Genomic DNA, 22,183 nt, shown 5'->3' with positions numbered 1-22,183 from the left:
CTAAATAAAAAATATATGAGAATTAGGTGGTGCGCAGGCCTGCCACCATCCTATGGAATATTCAATAGATTAAATGCAGAAAAGAGCATGAAGAGGATGCCCACTTTGTAGGGCAGGAAAAAAGTGTGGAAAGTAGTTATGAGTAAAAGGCAAACATATGCCAACTTTATTAGTTTACAAAAATTAAAAATATCTAAAATACACAAGAACAATAGACTGGGTGAACAGTATAGAAATGAGTTGATATAAGACATACAAAGCATGAATAGTAAAGCCACGAGTGTTAATTCACCACTCACCAGCTAACACCGGGTTGTCAGCAGCACATTTACATGTTCAGCTTGAGTGGCACTAATCTGTTCGCTGCAGGGAGGATCGGACGTCCCTTGTGAAAGCACTTTGGTGAATTTGCACACCGACACACGGACCTCCCTTGCCATATGTGGACCCCTGCAGCCAGAATGTGACTCCCTATTTGTATATGTTTTTTATTCTTCACATGAGTCTGATTATAAACAAGAAATATTTCTACCCATCTGTGTAAACTCCCCTGAAGAAGGAATATATACGTCCGATCACGTTTTTTTCCGAAACATGTCGGGATATACACACGAGCCACCAACCCCAACCATACCCAACCACGTTGGGCTGGTTTCTTGGGCTTGCTGGCTTTGGGTGATATTTACTATTCATGCTTTGTATGTCTTATATCAACTCATTTCTATACTGTTCACCCAGTCTATTGTACTTGTGTATTTTAGATATTTTTCATTTTTGTACACTAATAAAGTTGGCATATATTTGTCTTTTACTCATAACTACTTTCCACACTTTTTTCCTGCTCTACAAAGTCCAAAGGGGCGTCCTCTTCATGCACTTTGCTTGATTTAATCTATTGTATATTCAGAATCTATACATTTTGAGTATAGACATGGGTCAGCTCTGCTTCGTACAAATCCTTCGTCTAGCAAGACTTATTATATTGTTTTTAAATTCCATGTTGAAGCTGATTGCTTGAGTCCGTAAAGAGATTTCTGCAACTTGCACACAAGATGCTCTTCTCTATTTTTCATGTATCCTTCTAGCTTTGTCATATACACTATACTACCAAAAGTATTGGGATGCCTGCCTTTACATGCACATGAACTTTAATGGCATCCCAGTCTTAGTCCGTAGGGTTCAATATCAAGTTGGCCCACCCTTTGCAGCTATAACAGCTTTAAGTTTTCTGGGAAGGGTGTCCACAAGGTTTAGGAGTGTGTCCATAGAAATGTTTGAAACACAAACATTTCCAGAAACACATTTTTGAGGTCAGGCACTGATGTGGATGAGAAGGCCTGGCTTGCAGTCTCCACTCTAATTCCTCCCAAAGGTGTTCTATCAGGTTGAGGTCAGGACTCTGTGCAGGCCAATCAAGTTCTTCCACCCCAAACCAACTCATCCATGCCTTTATGGACCTTGTTTTGTGCCCTGGTGCACAGCCATGTTGGAACAGGAAGGGGCCATCCCCAAACTGTTCCCACAAATTTGGGAGCATGATATTGTCCAAAATGTCTTGGTATGCTGACGCCTTAAGAGTTCTCTTCACTGTAACTTAGGGGCCAAGTCCAACCCCTGAAAATCAACCCCACATAATGATCCCCCCTCCAACAAATGATTTGGACCAGTGCACAAGGCAAGGTCCATAAAGGCATGGATGAGCAAGTTTGAGATGGGGGAACTTGACTCTGCGTTTCAAAACAAGAGTTTCATAGCTATATAATTTTTGAAAAAAGAGTTTCGTAGCTATCTGGTAAACCACTAATTAGGTAAAAGTGCTGCAAGATGAAAATATTTTACTACTTCTCCTATACCTCTCAAGCATTCAACCATTTTCAAGGTGTGTAATCCTGCATATCCCTGCCTTTCATCAGCTTGGTTTGGTATAGCTTTCTAATCAAATTATTATTATTATACAGGATTTATATAGCACCAACAGTTTGCACGGCGCTTTACAAAATGAAGGCAGACATTACAGTTACAAAACAATTTGGTACAAGAGACATTAGAGGGTCCTGCTTGTTAGAGCTTACAATCTAATGCCGCGTACACATGGTCGGAATTTCCGACAACAAATGTTTGATTGGAGCTTGTTGTCGAAAAATTCTGACCATGTGTAGGCTCCATCAGACATTTTCCGTCGGAATTTCGGACAAACAAAATTTGAGATCTGGATCTCAAATTTTCCTACAACAAAATCCGTTGTCGTAAATTCCGATCGTGTGTACCCAATTCCGACGCACAAAATTCCACGCATGGTCGGAATCAAGCAGAAGAGCCGCTCTGGCTATTGAACTTCATTTTTCTCGGCTCGTCGGATGTGTTGTACGTCACCGCGTTCTTGGCGATCAGAATTTCCGACAACATTTGTGTGACCGTGTGTATGCAAGACAAGAGCCAACATTCGTCGAAAAAAACACACACACATATATATATATATATATATATATATATATATATATATATATATATATATATATGTGCAAATGTGCTAGAACTATAATCCACCACAGTTTTGAATGTTTTAGTCAAACTGAAATTTAAATTGCTTTGAAATCAATGAGGGAAAATTTTGGAAAGTCCCTTTTGGCCCTCTAAAAAGCTGCCAGATGAGCCAACGTCACCTTAATGGCACATCTGTGTAGGACCTTTGTTAATGCAAACAAAAAAAAAAAAAAGTGAGGTGAAGAGAAGGAATTTTATGCTGTTCATTTTTTATTCATAAACAGTTTTATCATTAAAAACATTGTAGTTTGGAAATCAGAAAAGAGCTGTAAAATATAAAACTCACTCAGAAAAATAGGAAATGGGATTGGTATAGGAGAGGCAACAGTGTCCTTTGGTTACAAATGGAGGAACTCCACAAGCTTAATTAACTGTGAGATTTACCATGAAAAGACAACATATAAACTCTAGAAATAGCTGGCTGCTGACCAGGTTCAGTTGATGCAGAGGGCATTTAGGGTCAGCGCCAAAACTATATGACACCAAATTTGCTCAACATTTGACAAAACCAATTAAATTAGAATTCTTTATATTTGGTTGTACTCCACGCTTATGTATGGGCTGGGCTGCTGCTTCCCTCAAGGAAGTCCGAAATGGAACCCCCTTAAAAATAATTTGTATATAAGTGCAGGGTTGATGGCACTGCCCATCACCCGAAGAGTGAGTCACTCTTATCGGGTGGGTGTGTAAGCAGGGAGGATGTTTTTTCACTTCTGTCACCTGAAAAGTGAATCACTATTTGGGTCACTTATCTCAGGTGGACAATTGGGGTAATATATATTATCCGTGTTCTCTTTACCAGAGAATGTGTGTATACTAATTTGTGCTCTTATTTTAGTGATAATTATCCCTGTAAATACTTGATATTGTAGACTTAAAGTGCAAGTGAACATGCACGATTATAATATGTTTCTTATCAGGTCTGCATGGGCCCTCCAAATAAATTGGAGGTTTACCACATGGAGATTCTATCATACGTGACTAATAGTTCCTTATAAACCATACAAATGCAATCCTTAAAGTGTCAAAAGATGTCAAAAATTAAAATGCAGTAAAAAATATATATATCAAGTAAAAAATATAAAATAGTGAAAGTCCAGTGAAAAGTTTTCTACAACAGAATCTGGTACTTTTAAGTGGATATTTCTATTTTAAAGTCCACAAAATACATTGAATGTAGTGTCAAAATTCCAGTGACTTTTGTGCTTTGACCAATGTGGTCTGTGCCGTGACCATAAAGCAGATGACTTCCATGCACCCCTTCAGTTCCCCACTCACCAGAACCCTGCACCCCTGCAGGGGTAGAAAGCATGTAGTGAGTGTCTAGACAGTTCACGGGATGATCACCTCCTCCTTAGCCCAATGGATGCTGGGGTATCTGGACTCCTTGGCTCCTCCAGGGTCTCTCCACCTCGAGTAGGTGGAGAGACCCTGTTCACCGAGTTCATGGATGAAAAAGATGGGCACTCATAGTGAAGATCTGAATGGTCTGTTTTATTAAAAGTAGTTAAAAAGGTTTTTACAAATAAAACTTGACTCAGTCAAATAAAATAACTGGCATACCCTGATATCTGGTTGCTAGCAAGGAGCACCGAGCCAACGTGCGTTCCACAGACCATAGCTTCGCAAACCTGAAGTGACATGAGTGCGTACCAGGCTATGCCTTACTCATGTTTTCGTAGGACTTCGTCATTATCCATGAGGATATGCTATAGGGATCCATAGAGGGGTTCATTGGAATATATCTACTCGAGGTGGAGAGACCCTGGAGGAGCCAAGAAGTCCAGATACCCCAGCATCCATTGAGCTAAGGAGGAGGTGATCATCCTGTGAACTGCCTAGACACTCACTAGACGCTTTCTACCCCTGCAGGGGTGCAGGGTTCTGATGAGTGGGGAACTGATGTTTTATGGTCACGGCACGGACCACATCTTTATCTTTTAAATAAATGGATTGGAAAAATGACATCTCTTTTTCTAGCTGCCACCACCTTTATGTAGCTATGGAACATTAGCTAGAGGCCAATTCATTAACATAAAAAGAAACTTTACCGAACTGCCAGAGTTTAAATCAAATTCTTAGATTTAGGGAGAAAGTTTTAAAAGCTATAAAGGGGATTTTATCTAGAAGAAAACTTTAAAGATGCAAGGTTTAAAGGGGGAGTAAAAAGTAGCGGATGTAGAAAAAAATACACATATTGAATGAAGATTTTAATTTGGTACTGGTTTATTTTAGATTTCAACAAACAACAAAGTAAGTGGAGCATATCATTGCAGAAACAATGGAGACAGTGGCGTATCCAGGGTATGGCAGATATGGCAAGTGCCATGGGTGCCATGTGAAGGGGGCGCTCATGAGTGGCTGGGCAGCAAGGCACTTATCACATACTTGCCAGCAACAGTTACAGTTTTCTTGGCACATTCACGGGTTTTGGACCTGCGGCCGTCCCGGGTTGTTTCCAGAAAAATCATTTTTGGGCATGGATGAACTGGGCTGAGGTGTCTGACCCCCCCCCTAAAAAACTTGAACCGCTCCGCTCTCACCCGGCGCCGCCCACACAGTGTGCTTGGAGGGATGTAGCAGCCAGCTACGAGCTAAATAGATAGCACGGGAGTCCTAGCCAATCAGTGCTCTCAGAAGTGTCAGCTGACTGCCATCACATGACGAGAGAGATGGCTGCCACCTGTTGCATGTTGCTAATGGTTCCCTCAGTCCTGAGGGCGCAGAGCTCGGAGGTGTCTGTCACCCACTCTCTGGGAGCCTCAGCACAGTGCCCAGGAGGAGGGGGGACACTGTGACCTGTGCTGCCCTGAAAGACAGCAGAACAGGTGAGTGATACAGGCTGAGCGGGGGAGGGAGATCATAGATAAGGCGAGGACAGGAGAAGGTGGGAGCTCATTAAAGAGCTGATACCAGGAGGAGCTCCCGTTGTTTGTGACATGTAATGAGGATGGAGGAGTGCTCATGGAAAAGGTGATATCAGGAGATGGGTCTCTCTCTCACACTGTGTCACAGCTGCAGAAGTCTAAGCAGCAGCAGCTCACCCGTCCTGTATACAGATCAGCCAGCACCCACACTGGTTAGAGAATTATTCCCCTCGCTCTTCTCTTTATCTATTTACACTGCACACAGGACAGGGAGCACACTGATGATTAGACTTCTGGAAGACGCTGCAAGAGTGTGACATAGTATTGCCGATGATTTGATTTGTTTGGTTTTTATACGGCCTTTCAGGATTTGGGCTGGTCAGGCCTGGATCTTCACAGACTTTTTAACCATTTATTATCTTACTAATTGTGCTTGGAAAATAGACTGTTGGTAAGCCAGAAACTGCAGTCTTTGAGATCCTGTATTATGTCTGCAGTCTCTAATCATCTCCTGTACTATGTCTGCAGTCTCTGATCATCTCCTGTACTGTGTCTGCAGTCTCTGATCATCTCCTGTACTATGTCTGCAGTCTCTGATCATCTCCTGTACTATGCCTGCAGTCTCTGATCATCTCCTGTACTATGTCTGCAGTCTTTGATCATCTCCTGTACTATGCCTGCAGTCTCTGATCATCTCCTGTACTATGCCTGCAGTCTCTGATCATCTCCTGTACTATGTCTGCAGTCTTTGATCATCTCCTGTACTATGTCTGCAGTCTTTGAGATCCTGTATTATGTCTGCAGTCTCTGATCATCTCCTGTACTATGTCTGCAGTCTCTGATCATCTCCTGTACTATGTCTGCAGTCTCTGATCATCTCCTGTACTATGCCTGCAGTCTCTGATCATCTCCTGTACTATGTCTGCAGTCTTTGATCATCTCCTGTACTATGCCTGCAGTCTCTGATCATCTCCTGTACTATGTCTGCAGTCTCTGATCATCTCCTGTACTATGCCTGCAGTCTCTGATCATCTCCTGTTCTATGCCTGCAGTCTCTGATCATCTCCTGTACTATGTCTGCAGTCTCTGATCATCTCCTGTAGTATGTCTGCAGTCTCTGATCATCTCCTGTATTATGTCTGCAGTCTCTGATCATCTCCTGTACTATGTCTGCAGTCTTTGATCATCTCCTGTACTATGCCTGCAGTCTCTGATCATCTCCTGTACTATGTCTGCAGTCTCTGATCATCTCCTGTAGTATGTCTGCAGTCTCTGATCATCTCCTGTATTATGTCTGCAGTCTCTGATCATCTCCTGTACTACGTCTGCAGTCTCTGATTATATCCTGTACTATGTCTGCAGTCTCTGATCATCTCCTCCGGTAATATACATATTTATATACATACATACATACATACACACACACACACACAGACATACAGTTACACTGACATCATACTGGTATGTATGTCAGTGTATGTTAACGATTATGTGTGTGCATTGAGTGTGTGTGTCATTGTTTTTGTATGAGTTACTGTGTGCACCAATGTATTTTAATGACTGTGAGTGCCAGTGTTGGTATCATCAGTGATTTTTGTATCAGTGTGTGCCTGCGGACCATTATGTGTGTGCTGAGTGTAGAAACAGAAAAAAATGAGTTTGAGCACATCATAGACCAGTTTGCATTAGTGAAAGCAAGGAAGGTGCAGTTGTAATTTTTATGTAGTGCCAATACATAATTTGTTAATTGAAAGATTAAGGAGCTTGACTTGTCATTTTGTTAGCTGTCTTTTCTGCTAAGGTTATCTGAAAGATGGGTTTCAAGTGTTTTGACAGGGGCGCAGTTTCAGTGCTTGCCATAGGCGCCATTTTCACTAGATACGCCTCTGAATGGAGATGATGTAAAAATGTAACTCATTATACCCATCAAACTGAAATTGTATGTAAAAAGGCACTTAGATTAAAGCAGAACTAAACTCTCCCAATCAACATTAATTATTTTTAATCTTTATGCTGCTAACATTAGTAAATATATAGGAAATATATCATCTTTACCTGTTTAAACTCTTTTTTACATTTGTTCAGTTGCTTTTTGGTTTCTGGCCTAAACCAGCCAGTCATACATCCCAGGAGTCTTCATAGGCAGTTTTTTCTTTCATCTGAGGCAGGGAAGGAGGGTTTTCTCAGCTAAGCACACCTCCTGCTTGCATGCCTGAGCTAAGGGCAGATGGAATAATGTATTAAAGAGTTTATATCTTGCAATACAGCAGGTATTGCTTACATGTGGCAATGTCCATGTGGGCTTCGATATGTTTGCTGGAAGACAAGAGAGACTAAGACAAGGATCAGTAAAAAGGTTTATTATATAAAAACTGGCTTCAAAAATCAAAATGTATCCAATTATTTTTTTACCTACATCATAATGATAATTCAGTTTGGGGGGGATAGAGAAGGTTCATATGCAGTGGTAATGTTCTAATTTAGAAAGCGGATTATACAAACAGGAGAGTAAATGGATATATGAACTGCTTCATTAGTAAATATTGATGTTAGTATTTTCTTTTCCTAATTATACATAGATATAATATGGGTCTCAAAATTTGTTTTATATATCTGCATATTGAAAATATTTTAAATAATTTCATATACAGTGTATTGTCTGTTCTTCTTACATTAATATCTCTGTCATTCATAATTTATGTACATATACTGTATAATAGTCTGTTATAGCATAATATATACAGTTTGTATGTTTACCAGGCTGCCTCCATGTTTGGTGTAGGAATGGTTGCCTAGGTGTCAATCAACAATGATATAATCCCATAGTCATGCATCTGGCAGAAGTTATCATGCCCTATTGGTATAGTTTGTAATAACAATGATTGTACCCCCTTATATGCCCAGCTAACATGCTTTCTCTTTCTTGATTCTGGCAGAGAGGCATAGCTCAGGTGAGGAGGAGGCAGTCTCAAAGCATTAGAAGAATGCCACATGACAAACATACAAATCCAGTTTTAGCATTACAGCGATAAATGGAGACATAGGGTGGGCCAGTGGCTGCTACTGGGAGAAGCTTTGAGAATGACAAGCACATGAACCAGCCTTAAATGTTCCAGTAACTGTTTTTCAGAAGATTATGTGTACATTTGTTCACTGCTTGGGTAGAACCCTGCCTCTTTTCCTACTCAGTTTAGCTGCTGGATGTCCAGTAGCAAAAAGAGGGACAAGGATGAAAAAAAATGGTAAATGTAAAAAAAAAGAAATATCCAGGCAGTACCTTTCCCCTAACCTGCCATCCATTGCACTAGACCACAGGTTCTGTTTAAAAAAATACGGCCAGGTAGAATTTAATTTACAAAAACTGGCCTGGACTCAGGCCATGGCCATACCATGACCTGCGACTAATCATATGCACTGGGCATACTCAGTGTGTGAACCCATATGACATTCTTTCATCTAAGAAAGACAATAAACACTGTAATGAGATGCAGCCATCAATCGGTAGAAGAGAGACTGGATATTAGGCAGGAGTGGTTGGTAGGTGCACATAAGATAAAATGCACCAGGTAGACAAAGTGTGGAAAAGCAGTATGTTAGATTGCTTGGTTGTGTATTTGACATGTAATACTGTTTCCCATGAACATGAATAAAGGTAAAATGTACTTGTTTGCCCCTGTTAAAGTGATTGTAAAGTCTCGTTTTTTTTTTTTTTTTTTTTTTTTTTTTTTTTACTAACAAACATGTTCTACTTACCTCCTCTGTGCAGTGGTTTTGCACAAGGCAGCCTGGGTCCTCCTCTTCTCGGTCCCTTTTGGCTGCTGTTAAGTGTCCCCACAGCAAGCAGCTTCCTATGGGGGCACCTGAGCCAAGCTGCAGCTCTGTGTGTCCATTCAGACACGAAGCTGCCATTCAGCCCCACCCCCTCCCACTCCTGATTGGCTAACTGACTTTGATTGACAGCCGTGGGAGCAAATGGTGCCGCTGCTGTGTCTCAGCCAATCAGAAGGGAGAGTCCTGGATGGCTGAAGGACTCGCAGACATCGCTGGACAGATATGGGGCTCAGGTAAGTATTAGGGGGTGCTGGGGAGGCTGCTACACACAGAAGGTTTTTAATCTTAATGCATAGAATGCATTAAAGTGGATGTAAACCCCCCAAAAATTGTTTTTTTTAACATCATACTGTAGAGTATAAGATTTCCTATCATTTGAGCCCAGTCTTGCCTCACAGAGTTAATCCATCCCTGAGCAATCCTCTTTTATTGTTCAGTGAGCAAAATCTTGACAAACTGAGAAAAACTTTGTCAAATACTCCCCCTTGCTGTGAGTGACAGCCTAAGACCCAGGCAGTATTTAATTCCCTCCCCCACTCCTTTCTTCAGCAGCTCTGCAAGGATTGGCTGTTCCACACCTCAGCATGATTTGGCATGCTGAAGTCATGTGGTTACTTTCCTGTCTTTTTACTGGATGTTAGAGATCATAGCAGAAGTTCAGTGTTAGAAATACACAGGAGAAAATGCATATTGACAAGGGGAGTGTAGAGGTGGGCGGGGAGTCTACTGACATCACGACTCCACCCACCGAGCTCCAGACAACAGACCCACACACAGAATATGCAGTTTTTCGGATCTCATAACAGACAGAGGGGAGACATTTGACAGGTAAAGATACATGCAGGAGGCATGTCTATCCTTATAGATAACCCCTATGGCAGTAGTTTAGAAAGGATGACATTGGGTTTAAATCCACTTTAAGATACAAAAATCTTCTGTCTTTACAACTCATTTAACTACCATTTAAACATAATATTTTTTTACTAAAATTGCTGTAGTTCTACAGTTGAAAGTGGAGTTGCACTGTTTTATGAAGTTCTTGTCTTGTTGGCAATACAAACATTTAGCCAGTAAGATAATGGTGATGTAATGAGGTGTAGGTGAAATATTTCCATGACATGATTTCCTAAGCTGAGAGCAAGCACTAAGTGTGATTCAAGAGCACCTTCAGAAAGTGGTATTATTGTGGAATCTTGACCAGATGAGTCAGTCATGGAACTACAGTAGGTTCCACAGGTTTATAAGATGTGCTATTGTGCAGTCCAAGTTTTAAAGTAAGAATCTGCAGGGACATACATCTTAACAGCAACCTAGACAAGTGAAACATTCATACACAATAGTAGCAGAAATTCTATAAGACTCTGGACAACCTATAGACTACTTGTAGGTCAAACTCTTCCGGCACAATCCTTACAATATTCTGACATATAAGCTGCTCATAAATACTTACTACTGGGGTGGGATTTTCATTACGAAAATTACCCAAAATCTTTTATTACCCATACTTCAATATCAATACTTAAATTTAGGGTCTATTTTTAAAATGTATTGATTGATTGATTGATTGTTGAGAAAAGTCAAATTCCCTGTGGGAGAACAGTGGTTGTAGCAAGCTTTTTGCATGTTTTATCTATTTAAAAGAAATTGATATTTGTTTCACAAGGTCGTTTCTCAACATGATTTCTGAAAACAAGGATCTACCTTCACTGTAATCAACAGAGCAAAGTTAATGCTGCATTGGGAAAAGAGCAGCCCTTTAGAAGCTGATAAACTTTAGAAAGTAGCTCACAAAGCTTACGGCTACTGTATTATCCAGTTTCCTTGACATGGCAAATAACTACAAATGTAGCAACCTTGGCTCAACTATGCCTGCCCTCAGCTTGAGGTACTCAACAGTACTCAACAGTACTCAGTTGTATCTGTCACGTAGATCCAGACAACACCACCATTTCATTTTTACGCCGTCTTTCTGTAAGAGAGCCTACCCAGGAATATTAATAGTTTGTGTGAAGAATGAAGCCAAAATTCAGCAATACCAAATAAATCCTAGTCCTCTTCTCTTCAGTGCATTTTGCACTTGTGTTTTGCATATCTTTTTTTTAATCATTTAAAATAAAAATTGTAGTAGATTGTAAGCTCTAAGGAGCAGGGCCCTCTGATTCCTACTGTATCAAAGTGTATTGTATTTGTACTGTCTACCCTCAAGTTGTAAAGCGCTACGTAAACTGTTGGCGCTATATAAATCCTGTATAATAATAATAAATAGTACTGTATTTGCCAGTGGTTGTTTGTAACATAGGAATCTCTTGATCACATGGCATAACCCTCCCACCATCTTCCCCCATTCCACTCTCCATTACTTCCTGACCCCTGTCTTACTTGCCTGCCCCATTATATTCCAAATCTTCCTCCTCCCTCCATCCTAGTTTAAATACACCTCCAGCCTTTTCCGAAACCTCCCTCCTTGCACAACAGACCCAGTTCCATTTAGGTGCAAACCATCTGTAGCATAAAGGTTGTACCTCAATAAAAAGTCAGAGAAACTCCAGTGATCAGAGTTGGGTATTTTTTGCTTGGAAGCCATCATGCATGTCAAGAAGAGCAGCAACCCTACCCTTTCCCTCCTCACCAGGAACCTTTCCCTACTGCTAGAACTGTCCCTAACAGATGGGGTACCTGTTCCTACTCTGCCAACTCACAAAGTTCTCACCAAACCTAGGAGCCAGGGCATTAAATAATGCTTTGCCTGGCCAAGATGACTAGGATAGCTTCCCCAGTGTCACACAAAACCATAAAGGAACACTGTTCCACTTGCCTTCCTCTCCAGCAACAGTGCCACTACGGAAGAGCACCGCCTGCAGTGGAGAAAATAGACTGCACCTGCCTACACACTGAGGATGGAATGTCTGCAGTATGGACACTTCAACCTCAGGGCACCCCCCTCCATATCACAGATTTATGTACCTATTCCTGATATTTGTATGTAATACTCTTCCAGGGACTGTCACCAGGAAACACTTTTCATGCCGCTGACACACATAAATTGTTTACAATTAGCTGTTACAGATGCTGCCCTTGCTATAGTGAATCATTATGCCTTTTGCCAGCAAAAGCCCATTTTCTTAATTCTTTCACATTTTAGGAGTGTAAGTAGCTTACTGTAGTAGTTGAATAGTAGTAGATAAGGTTGGAAAAAGACACAGGTCCATCCAGTCCAAGTGTGAGTGTATGTGTCAGTTTGAGTCTTCTGCGAATATACAGTACATATTCTTGTATATTGTGTTGATCAAAGAAGACATCAAGAAGTTTTTTTTTTTTACGTATGTCAACACTCACAGCTAATAACACTATCTGAGGAAGGGATTTCCATATTTACAGTGCCTTGCAAAAGTATTCACCCCCCTTGGCATTTTTCGTGTTTTGTTGCCTCACAACCTAGAATTAATATGGATTGTTTGAGGATTTGCATCATTTAATTTACAGAACATGCCCACAAATTTGAAGATTTTTTTATTGTGAAGCAAACAACAAATAGGACACAATAACAGAAAAAGTCAATGTGCATAACTATTCACCCCCCTAAAGTCAATACTTTGTAGAGCCACCTTTTGTGGCTATCACAGCTCCAAGTCGCTTTGGATAAGTCTCTATGAGCTTGCCACATCTTACCACTGGGATTTTTGCCCATTCCTCCTTGCAAAACTGCTCCAGCTCCTTCAAGTTGGATGGTTTGGGCTTGTGAACATCAATCTTTAAGTCTGACCACAGATTTTCTATTGGATTGAGGTCTGGGCTTTGACGAGGCCATTCCAACACATTTACATGATTCCCCTTTAACCACTTAAGTGTTGCTTTAGCAGTGTGTTTGGGGTCATTGTCCTGCTGGAAGGTGAACCTCCGTCCTAGCCTCAAATCACACACAGATTGGTACAGGTTTTGCTCAAGAATATCCCTGTATTTAGCACCATCCATCTTTCCCTCAACCCTGACCAGTTTTCCAGTCCCGAGTGCTGAAAAATGGTGTTCTTTGAGTGATGTGTTGGGTTTGCGCTAGACATAGCGTTTTCTTTGATGGCCAAAAAGTTCAATTTTAGTCTCGTCAGACCAGAGTATCTTCCGCCATACATTAGGTCTCTGTGCTGCCTCTCTGATTAATGCCCTCCTTGCCCGGTCTGTGAGTTTTGGTGTGTGGCTGTCTCTTGGCAGGTTTGCTGTTGTGCCATGTTCTTTCCATTTGGTTATGATAGATTTGATGGTGCTCCTAGGGATCATCAAAGAGTTGGATATTTTTTATAACCTAACCCTGACTTGTACTTCTCAACAACATTGTCCCTTATGAAGTAGAATAATGACAAATCGAACCAGGCAGGACAACAGTGATGCAGGTTTATTAACAACAGCTGGGAACATACAGGTTTATTTTCAAAGTATTACAAGATGCAGGTCTAATTTATATAGTTTCTTACAATGCAAGCATATTAGGTACAACATGATTGGTTGCTAAGATCTACGTCAATGTAACTAACCATAAATCTGAGACTTGTCATACAATCAGACAAACGTATTCATTCCCAGAATTCCTACATGTTTATTAAAATGATTTATAACTGTTTTTGTCTGTTTTTAGTTTTACCCATTAAAATACTTGTATAGAGACAATATGGCACCCAGTCATGTTAAAGCAAGCCCTCCTTGTCCTGATAAGGCTTCACCAACTCAAGGATAACAGATTTACGACTTTGGGAAAATGAACTTGCAATAACCCCACCTTATTTGTTACATGTCCTACAGTTTTTAACTATACAATCCTATATGTATGTATTCATGTTTTGGTTTCACAAAAAGGTACTATCCACTACTACTACACTAATAATAATATGAATAATAATTATATGAACAATAATAATATGAATAATAAGTATATTATTAATAAAACATATGTATATTAATATAAATAATATGAACTACATTGGCTAATATGAAATTCTACTACACTTACTTGTTTGGAGAGTTCCTTGGTCTTCATGGCAGTGTTTGGTTAGTAGTGCCTCTTGCTTAGGTGTTGCAGCCCCTGGGGCCTTTCAAAAAGGTGTGTATATGTAATGACAGATCATGTGATACTTAGATTGCAAACAGGTGGACATCATTTCACTAATTATGTGACTTCTGAAGGTAATTGGTTGCACCAGAGCTTTTTAAGAGCTTCATAACAAAGGGGTGAATACATACGCACATGCCAATTATCATTTTTTTTATTTCTGAAAAATAGTTTTATGTATATATTTTTCTAATTTTACTTCACCATTTTAGACTCTGATCCATCACATATAATTCAGATTAAAAAAAAATGAACTAAAGGTTTTAATGTAACAAAATAGGTAAATAGCCAATGGGGGGTGAATACTTTTGCAAGGCACTGTATATTGCTCTAACCGTAAATAACCCTCTACACAATTTCAAGTTATTCCTCCAACCTGAAACCGTAGGTTAAACAGATTTTTTTTTGCCACTACTATAGTCACTATTGATTCGTCTGTAGAAAGTGATCATATCTCCTCTTAAAGTAGATGTAAACCCGATTCATGAAATTTGACCTGAGCACATATAGCTGCAGTGTTTACTTATCTCTTTCCAAAGCCCTAAGTCCTGTGTCTTTATCCTGCTCCGTTCTTCTGTTATCAGCATGATAACTTCTGACAAGTTCTCCGAGATGGGAGATAAAAGCATCTGGAAATTTGTGTTGGGTTTGGTGCTATAAATAGATTAGCAGAGAGCTTGTCTATTCACAGCACAGGTCTGCACATTCATTCCTTCCTCTGCCTATGAGGAGTGGGGGTGTGTGTCTTTTCTCCAATCAGCTGTCACACAGTGTATGCCAAGACTCCTCACCCACAGCTGAAACAGGAAGAAAAAAATCTAAGATGATGGGCACTTTCTAAACAGTATATAAAGCTGAAGACAGCAGATATACAAATAAAACGTATGTAGGTAAATCTGTTTCATCCCTGTGTATCATCCAAGGCTGTTCACTTCACTGGGTATATGTGAAGCTTTACATCCACTTTAAGCACCTTCTCTCTGAGGGGAAAAAGCATAATTTGAATTATCGTTCTTCATAGGTGAGGTCCTCCAGCACCCTTACTAATTTTATCATTATGCCAAACTCTTTCTAATTCAAGGACACCCTTCCTGTTGATTCCATAATATAGTGGGCTGGAAAGGCAAATCAGCAACCTGAATATTTATGGTGTCTTAGGGGAGGGTCCCCAGTAGGTGGCTGGGGAGTCCTTAAATAGTCTGTGATCTAGGGTAGCCATGTTCTTGTCCAGTAGGAAAAGTTCCCAGCCTGTAAGCCTGCTGCCGTTGAAGGCAGCCCAGCTGAAATTCTGCCTGTGTCCTATCCTCTGCTGAGCTGGGGGCCTACTTGCTGAGATTCGCTGCAGCTATACAAAGGATTTTGCTGCGGGTTCTGTCCAGAACTTTCACTAAGAAAAGGATATTGGAAGGTGGCATCCAAGAATTCAGGGACTCTGTGAGTACAGACCTGTGTGCAGGGTACTGGTGACTGCAGCTTCTGCAACCCCTGGTGCATTAAGCCTAACGCTTGCCTGGCCTGGGACATTGCATTCGGGGTCTCAGTGCTGTCTATATCTTGGGCTACTCTTAAGGCTGGGTTCACCCTTATGCGAATTGGATGCGGCTTTCCCCTCATCCAAGTCACATGACAGGGGATTGTGACCGGCTCTCAATGGAGCCAGTTCACACATCTCTGGGGCAGCTGCAGAGTGTATTGCACAGAGGTCCTGTGCCTCTTTGGCTCAATTTCAGGTCCGAATTTAGGCAAATATTCAGGTCTGATTCATCCTTGAAATGGAGAACAGGGACGCATCATACCCCTGCTGTCATGCCGCATCTGTCTTAGCTGTGAACCTAGCCTGAGGGACTGTTTCAAGGAGTAGTTACAGAGTGAAGGGTTTCTGGAGTATCCCACTGCTCCCTACACCCAATCCTAGTTATTCAGCAATACATTTAACCACTTTTACCCCTTTAATGACTTTTTCATTTTTTGCTATACTATTTTAACTGGTAATTGCGCAGTCATGCAACGCTGTACTCAAGCGAAATTTCTATAATTTTTTTTTACATAAATATAGCTTTCTTTTAGTTGTATTTGGTCACCACTGGGGATTTTTTCAAAATCTAAAAAGAAAAAGCACAAAGAAAAATCATGCTACTCAATTAACCAGTTCCCGCCTGACCTATAGCAAACTGATGGCAGGGCGGCACTTTTGTTGATCTGTCCTCCCTGATCGCGTCTCACACGAAGTCGTGCTGCGGCATGATCTGTCACTGGCTGTGTCGATCGGGGGCTTGATGTGCAGGGGACGTGGCCTGACTGGGGTCCAGGCTGCGACTGCCATTCACTATCACACAGCAGGTTTTGACTTGATGTGCTGTTTCCAGGACACCTATCACTCTCCACAGTTTAGTGCACTCAGAACAAGTTTAGAGATGTTTTGGATAAAATCTGGTGTCTCTATAGCAGACTTTGGATGGAAATAGCAAATGTTTGCACCACAGTGAACAAGCTTTTGTGAAGAAGCCAAATTATAGTACACTCAGGCCAAGATTAACATTTTTTTTGATCATGTCTGGTGTCTCTTTAAAAGACTTTGGATAGAAGTAACAGGTGTTGAAAAATTGGGCTTTGGAGTCATCAACAACACCCAAAGACCAATTTTTCAACACCTGTTTGACAGGGGCATTAAATATAAATTGTTTACGGCAAGACCAATTCTTGCTTTCATCAAGAGTGCTTCGATATGGTTACGGTGTGAATGCACCAACAACAGCCAAAGACCAATTTTTCCTCAACTGTTTGACAGGAGCATCAAATTTCAATTTTTTACAGCAAGGCCAATTCTTGCTTTCATCAACAGTACCTCTATAAGGTTGTGGGATGATGGCACCACAAACACCCAAAGCCCAAGCTTGTTTACTGTGGTGCAAACATTTGCTATTTCCATCCAGTCTGCTAAAGAGACACCAGATTTTATCCAAAAAATCTCTACACTTGTTCTGAGTGCACTAAACTGTGGAGAGTGATAGGTGTCCTGGAAACCGCACATCAAGTCAAAACCTGCTGTGTGAAAGTGAATGGCAGTCTCAGCCTGGACCCCAGTCAGGCCACGCCCCCTGCACATCAAGCCCCCGATGGACACAGCCGATGACAGATCATGCCGCAGCACGACTGCGTGTGAGACGTGATCAGGGAGGACGGATCACTGAAAGTCCCGCCCTGCCATCAGTTTGCTATAGGCCAGGCGGGAACTGATTAATTGAGTAGCATGATTTTTTTTTTGTGCTTTTTCTTTTTAGATTTTTGTCATGAGTCATGTTGTAGTACATTCAGGTCTTGAAACCTATTATCAGTCCTAGGATTTGGAGGTCTTGATTTAGGTAAGATATGGGGTGTGTTGTGTTTTCTATGTTGTTCCTGTTTTAGTCTTAGATCCTCATCTCTCCTGAGGATATGGAAAGGTGGGAGGTATATGCATATGCCTGTGTTGGGGTGTAGATTTCCCTCTCCCCTTTGTTTTTCCTATTTTTCTCATCTACTTTCCCTGGGGAACAATGATATTGTGTTTTGATTGTTTTTTGTTGTTATGTATAATCTTTGTCATATTGACCCACAAATGGGGCTGTTATAATACATTGAATACATTGTGGTGCTTTGTCTATTATACAGGGTCTGTTACTCAACATATCCTAAGACGGCACAAGCAAGTGGATCCCGAGGAAGCAATTTGTATGCAAAACATGTCGATCCACTAAGACTAATGGTATTTGTATTATAGAATGGACTTGTTGATTTTATTGGATATTGTCTTTTAATTTTATTGTATTTTTATGCATAAATTAGTTACATAGTTACATAGTTACATAGTAGGTGAGGTTGAAAGTGTTTAGAATTGTGTCATCAACCTGTGGTAGTGCTTGGTTCCTTGTGCTTTTAGGTGGGTTCACACTGATTTGTTATGTTTTGGCCCATTGCTGGTGTATCCACAGTTTCCCTGCGTTTTACCCACAGTCCTATTGATTTCTATTAGGTTGTGTGTTTTTTCTGCATTTTCTGAAAGCGCACCAAAATTCCTGCATGCTACATCTTATCTTTGGCACACTGTCAGAAAATTTAGCAAAACCTGCAACCTAATATATATCAATAGGACTGCAAGCTAACACTGCAGATACACAAGCAGTGCAGCCGACTGCAGCACACCAGTGTGAGCCCAAAGGCTTGCACACACAACCCCCCTGTAGAACTTGGTCTGATCAACACTCCTGGCATACATACACACGGCCATACCATCCCAGCTCAGGAAGGGTGGGGGCTCCAGGGATTTGATTGACTATGCAGGCCCTGTCCCTTTTATCCGCAGAGTCCTGGAGGCAGTGGCAGGCTGCTGGTGGCAAGTGGCACACTGTATCTGGTTGCATGCTGCTGGTGGCAAGTGGCACACTGTGTCTGGTGGCAAGTGGCACACCGTATCTGGTGGCATTCTGCTGATGGCAAGTGGCACACTGTATCTGGTGGCATGCTGCTGATGGCAAGTGGCACACTGTATCTGGTGGCATGCTGCTGGTGGCAAGTGGCACACTGTATCTGGTGGCATGCTGCTGGTGGAAAGTGGCACATTGTATCTGGTGGCAGGCTGTGGGTGGCAAGTATCCCACCGTATCTGGTGGCAGGCTGCTGGTGGCAAGTGGCACACTGTATCTTGTGGCAAGTGACACACTGTATCTGGTGGCATGCTGCTTGTGGCAAGTGGCATACTGTATCTGGTGGCAGGCTGCTGGTGGCAAGTAGCACACCGTATCTGGTGGCAGGCTGCTGGTGGCAAGTGGCACACTGTGTCTGGTGGCAAGTGGCACGCTGTATCTGGTGGCAAGTGGCACACTGTATCTGGTGGCATGCTGTTTGTGGCAAGTGGCACACTGTATCTGGTGGCAGGCTGCTGGTGGCAAGTAGCACACTGTGTCTGGTGGCAGGCTGTGGGTGGAAAGTAGCACACCGTATCTGGTGGCAGGCTGCTGGTGGCAAGTGGCACACTGTATCTGGTGGCATGCTGCTTGTGGCAAGTGGCACACTGTATCTGGTGGCAGGCTGCTGGTGGCAAGTAGCACACTGTGTCTAGTGGCAGGCTGTGGGTGGCAAGTAGCACACCGTATCTGGTTGTAGCAGGCTGCTGGTGGCAAGTGGCACACTGTATCTGGTGGCAAGTGGCACACCATATTTGGTGGCAGGCTGCTGACTGTATCTGGTGGCAGGCTGCTGATGGCAAGTGGCACACTGTATCTGGTGACAGGCTGCTGGTGACAAGTGGCACACTGTATCTGGTGGCATGCTGCTTGTGGCAAGTAGCACACTGTATCTGGTGGCAGGCTTCTGTTGGCAAGTGGCACACCATATCTGGTGGCAGGCTGCTGGTGGCAAGTGCCACACTGTATCTTGTGGCAAGTGACACACTGTATCTGGTGGCATGTTGCTTGTGGCAAGTGGCACACTGTATCTGGTGGCAGGCTGCTGGTGGCAAGTAGCACACCATATCTGGTGGCAGGCTGCTGGTGGCAAGTGGCACACTGTGTCTGGTGGCAAGTGGCACGCTGTATCTGGTGGCAAGTGGCACACTGTAACTGGTGGCATGCTGTTTGTGGCAAGTGGCACACTGTATCTGGTGGCAGGCTGCTGGTGGCAAGTAGCACACTGTGTCTGGTGGCAGGCTGTGGGTGGAAAGTAGCACACCGTATCTGGTGGCAGGCTGCTGGTGGCAAGTGGCACACTGTATCTGGTGGCATGCTGCTTGTGGCAAGTGGCACACTGTATCTGGTTGTAGCAGGCTGCTGGTGGCAAGTGGCACACTGTATCTGGTGGCAAGTGGCACACCATATCTGGTGGCATGCTGCTGGTGACAATTGGCACACTGTATCTGGTGGCAGGCTGCTAGTGGCAAGTGGCACACTGTATCTGGTGGCAGGCTGCTGGTGGCAAGTGGCACACTGTGTCTGGTGGCAGGCTGTGAGTGGCAAGTAGCACACCATATTTGGTGGCAGGCTGCTGGTGGAAAGTGGCACACTGTATCTGGTGGCATGCTGCTTGTGGCAAGTGGCACACTGTATCTGATGGCAGGCTGCTGTTGGCAAGTGGCACACCATATCTGGTGGCAGGCTGCTGGTGGCAAGTGGCACACTGTATCTGGTGGCAAGTGGCACACCTTATCTGGTGGCATGCTGCTGGTGGCAAGTGGCACACTGTATCTGGTGGCAGGCTGCTGGTGGCAAGTGGCACACTGTATCTGGTGGTAGGCTGCTGGTGGCAAGTGACACACTGTATCTGGTGGAAGGCTGCTGGTGGCAAGTGGCACACTGTATCTGGTGGCAAGCTGCTGGTGGCAAGTGGCACATTGTATCTGGTGGCAGGCTGCGGGTGTTAAGTGGCACACTGCATCTGATGGCAGGCTATGGGTGGCATCTGGCATGCTGCATCTGGCGGCAGGCGATGGTGGCAAGTGACATGCTGCATCTGGTGGCAAGTGACAAGCTCAGGTTCCCACTGATTCTGCATTATGGTGAGTTGAACTATTTCACTATATATTACAATGTAGTAATAGAAATAATGGAATTTGATCATCCTGACGCCATATCAAGCATAGTGTCAGGATGATTTTAAAGCGGAGTTCCACCCTAAAGTGGAACTTCTGCTCATCGGATTCCTCCCTCCCTCCGGTGCCACAATTGGCACCTTTCAGGGGGGTGCAGATACCTGTATAATACAGGTATCTGCACCCACTTCCGGGACTAGTTAGCCGCAGCTAGCCGCAGATGCCTCCGGTCCCCCCGTTGTGTTCTGGGAAACACACAGTTCCCACAGCACAACGGGGACCAGTGAAGACGCGCAGCGCGACTCGCGCATGCGCAGTGGGGAACCGGGCAGTGAAGCCGCAACGCTTCACTTCCTGATTCCCTGACCGAGGATGGCGGTGGGGGCAGCCGAGAACCGAGCGATTGCTCATCATCTGCTGCCGACATCGCAGGCACCCTGGACAGGTAAATGTCCATTTATTAAAAGTCAGCAGCTGCAGTATTTGTAGTAGGTGAGGTTGAAAGTGTTTAGAATTGTGTCATCAACCTGTGGTAGTGCTTGGTTCCTTGTGCTTTTAGGTGGGTTCACACTGATTTGTTATGTTTTGGCCCATTGCTGGTGTATCCACAGTTTTCCTGCGTTTTACCCACAGTCCTATTGATTTCTATTGGTTGTGTGTTTTTTCTGCATTTTCTGAAAGCGCACCAAAATTCCTGCACCCACTTCCGGGACTAGCTAGCCGCAGCTAGCCGCAGATGCCTGCCCTCCCCCCGTTGTGTTCCCACAGCACAACGGGGACCAGTGAAGACGCGCAGCGCGACTCGCGCATGCGCAGTAGGGAACCGGGCAGTGAAGCCGCAATGCTTCACTTCCTGATTCCCTGACCGAGGATGGCGGTGTCCATTTATTAAATGTCAGCAGGTGCAGTATTTGTAGCTGCTGGCTTTTAATATTTTTTTTTAAGGTGGAGCTCCTCTTTAAGTGCTAACACCAGCCATTTGCCCGAAAAATCACCCCCGCCGCCTATTTCCCCATCAACCCCGAGACTACATCCCCCTCATCTTTTTTTTGAAGGGGGATGTCCCTGATTGGCAGTTTGGAAATGTGGTCGCCCTATGTTGCTGTTAGTGAGAGACCGCATAGCAGGTGGTATTGGTGGTGTTGCTGCTGCTCAGAGGCTGCACGGCTGATATTACGGGTGAGAGTATATTTCATTTGTTTTAGGAAAAATTTTAGGATTTTCATTTTGTTTCCATAAAAAGGCCCACCAAAATCCTAAGCACCAGGCCATGATGCTTTT

At 43.0% G+C, this 22,183-nt stretch overlaps 1 protein-coding gene and 1 gene segment (V, D, J or C); both read right to left on the bottom strand.

Moving 5' to 3' along the window:
• LOC141145464 (Ig gamma chain C region-like) overlaps positions 1–22,183 on the bottom strand; it is a 258,076-nt gene that overhangs the window by 62,567 nt on the left and 173,326 nt on the right.
• Positions 1–22,183, bottom strand: part of LOC141118318 (uncharacterized) — a 711,411-nt gene that overhangs the window by 516,367 nt on the left and 172,861 nt on the right. The gene's annotated exons all lie outside the window — the stretch shown is intronic.

The sequence above is a fragment of the Aquarana catesbeiana genome, linkage group LG01 (assembly GCF_042186555.1).
Source record: "Aquarana catesbeiana isolate 2022-GZ linkage group LG01, ASM4218655v1, whole genome shotgun sequence".
NCBI lineage: Eukaryota > Metazoa > Chordata > Amphibia > Anura > Ranidae > Aquarana > Aquarana catesbeiana.
Note: the sequence above shows the minus strand (reverse complement) of the source record. Positions and strands in the feature narration are given on the sequence as shown.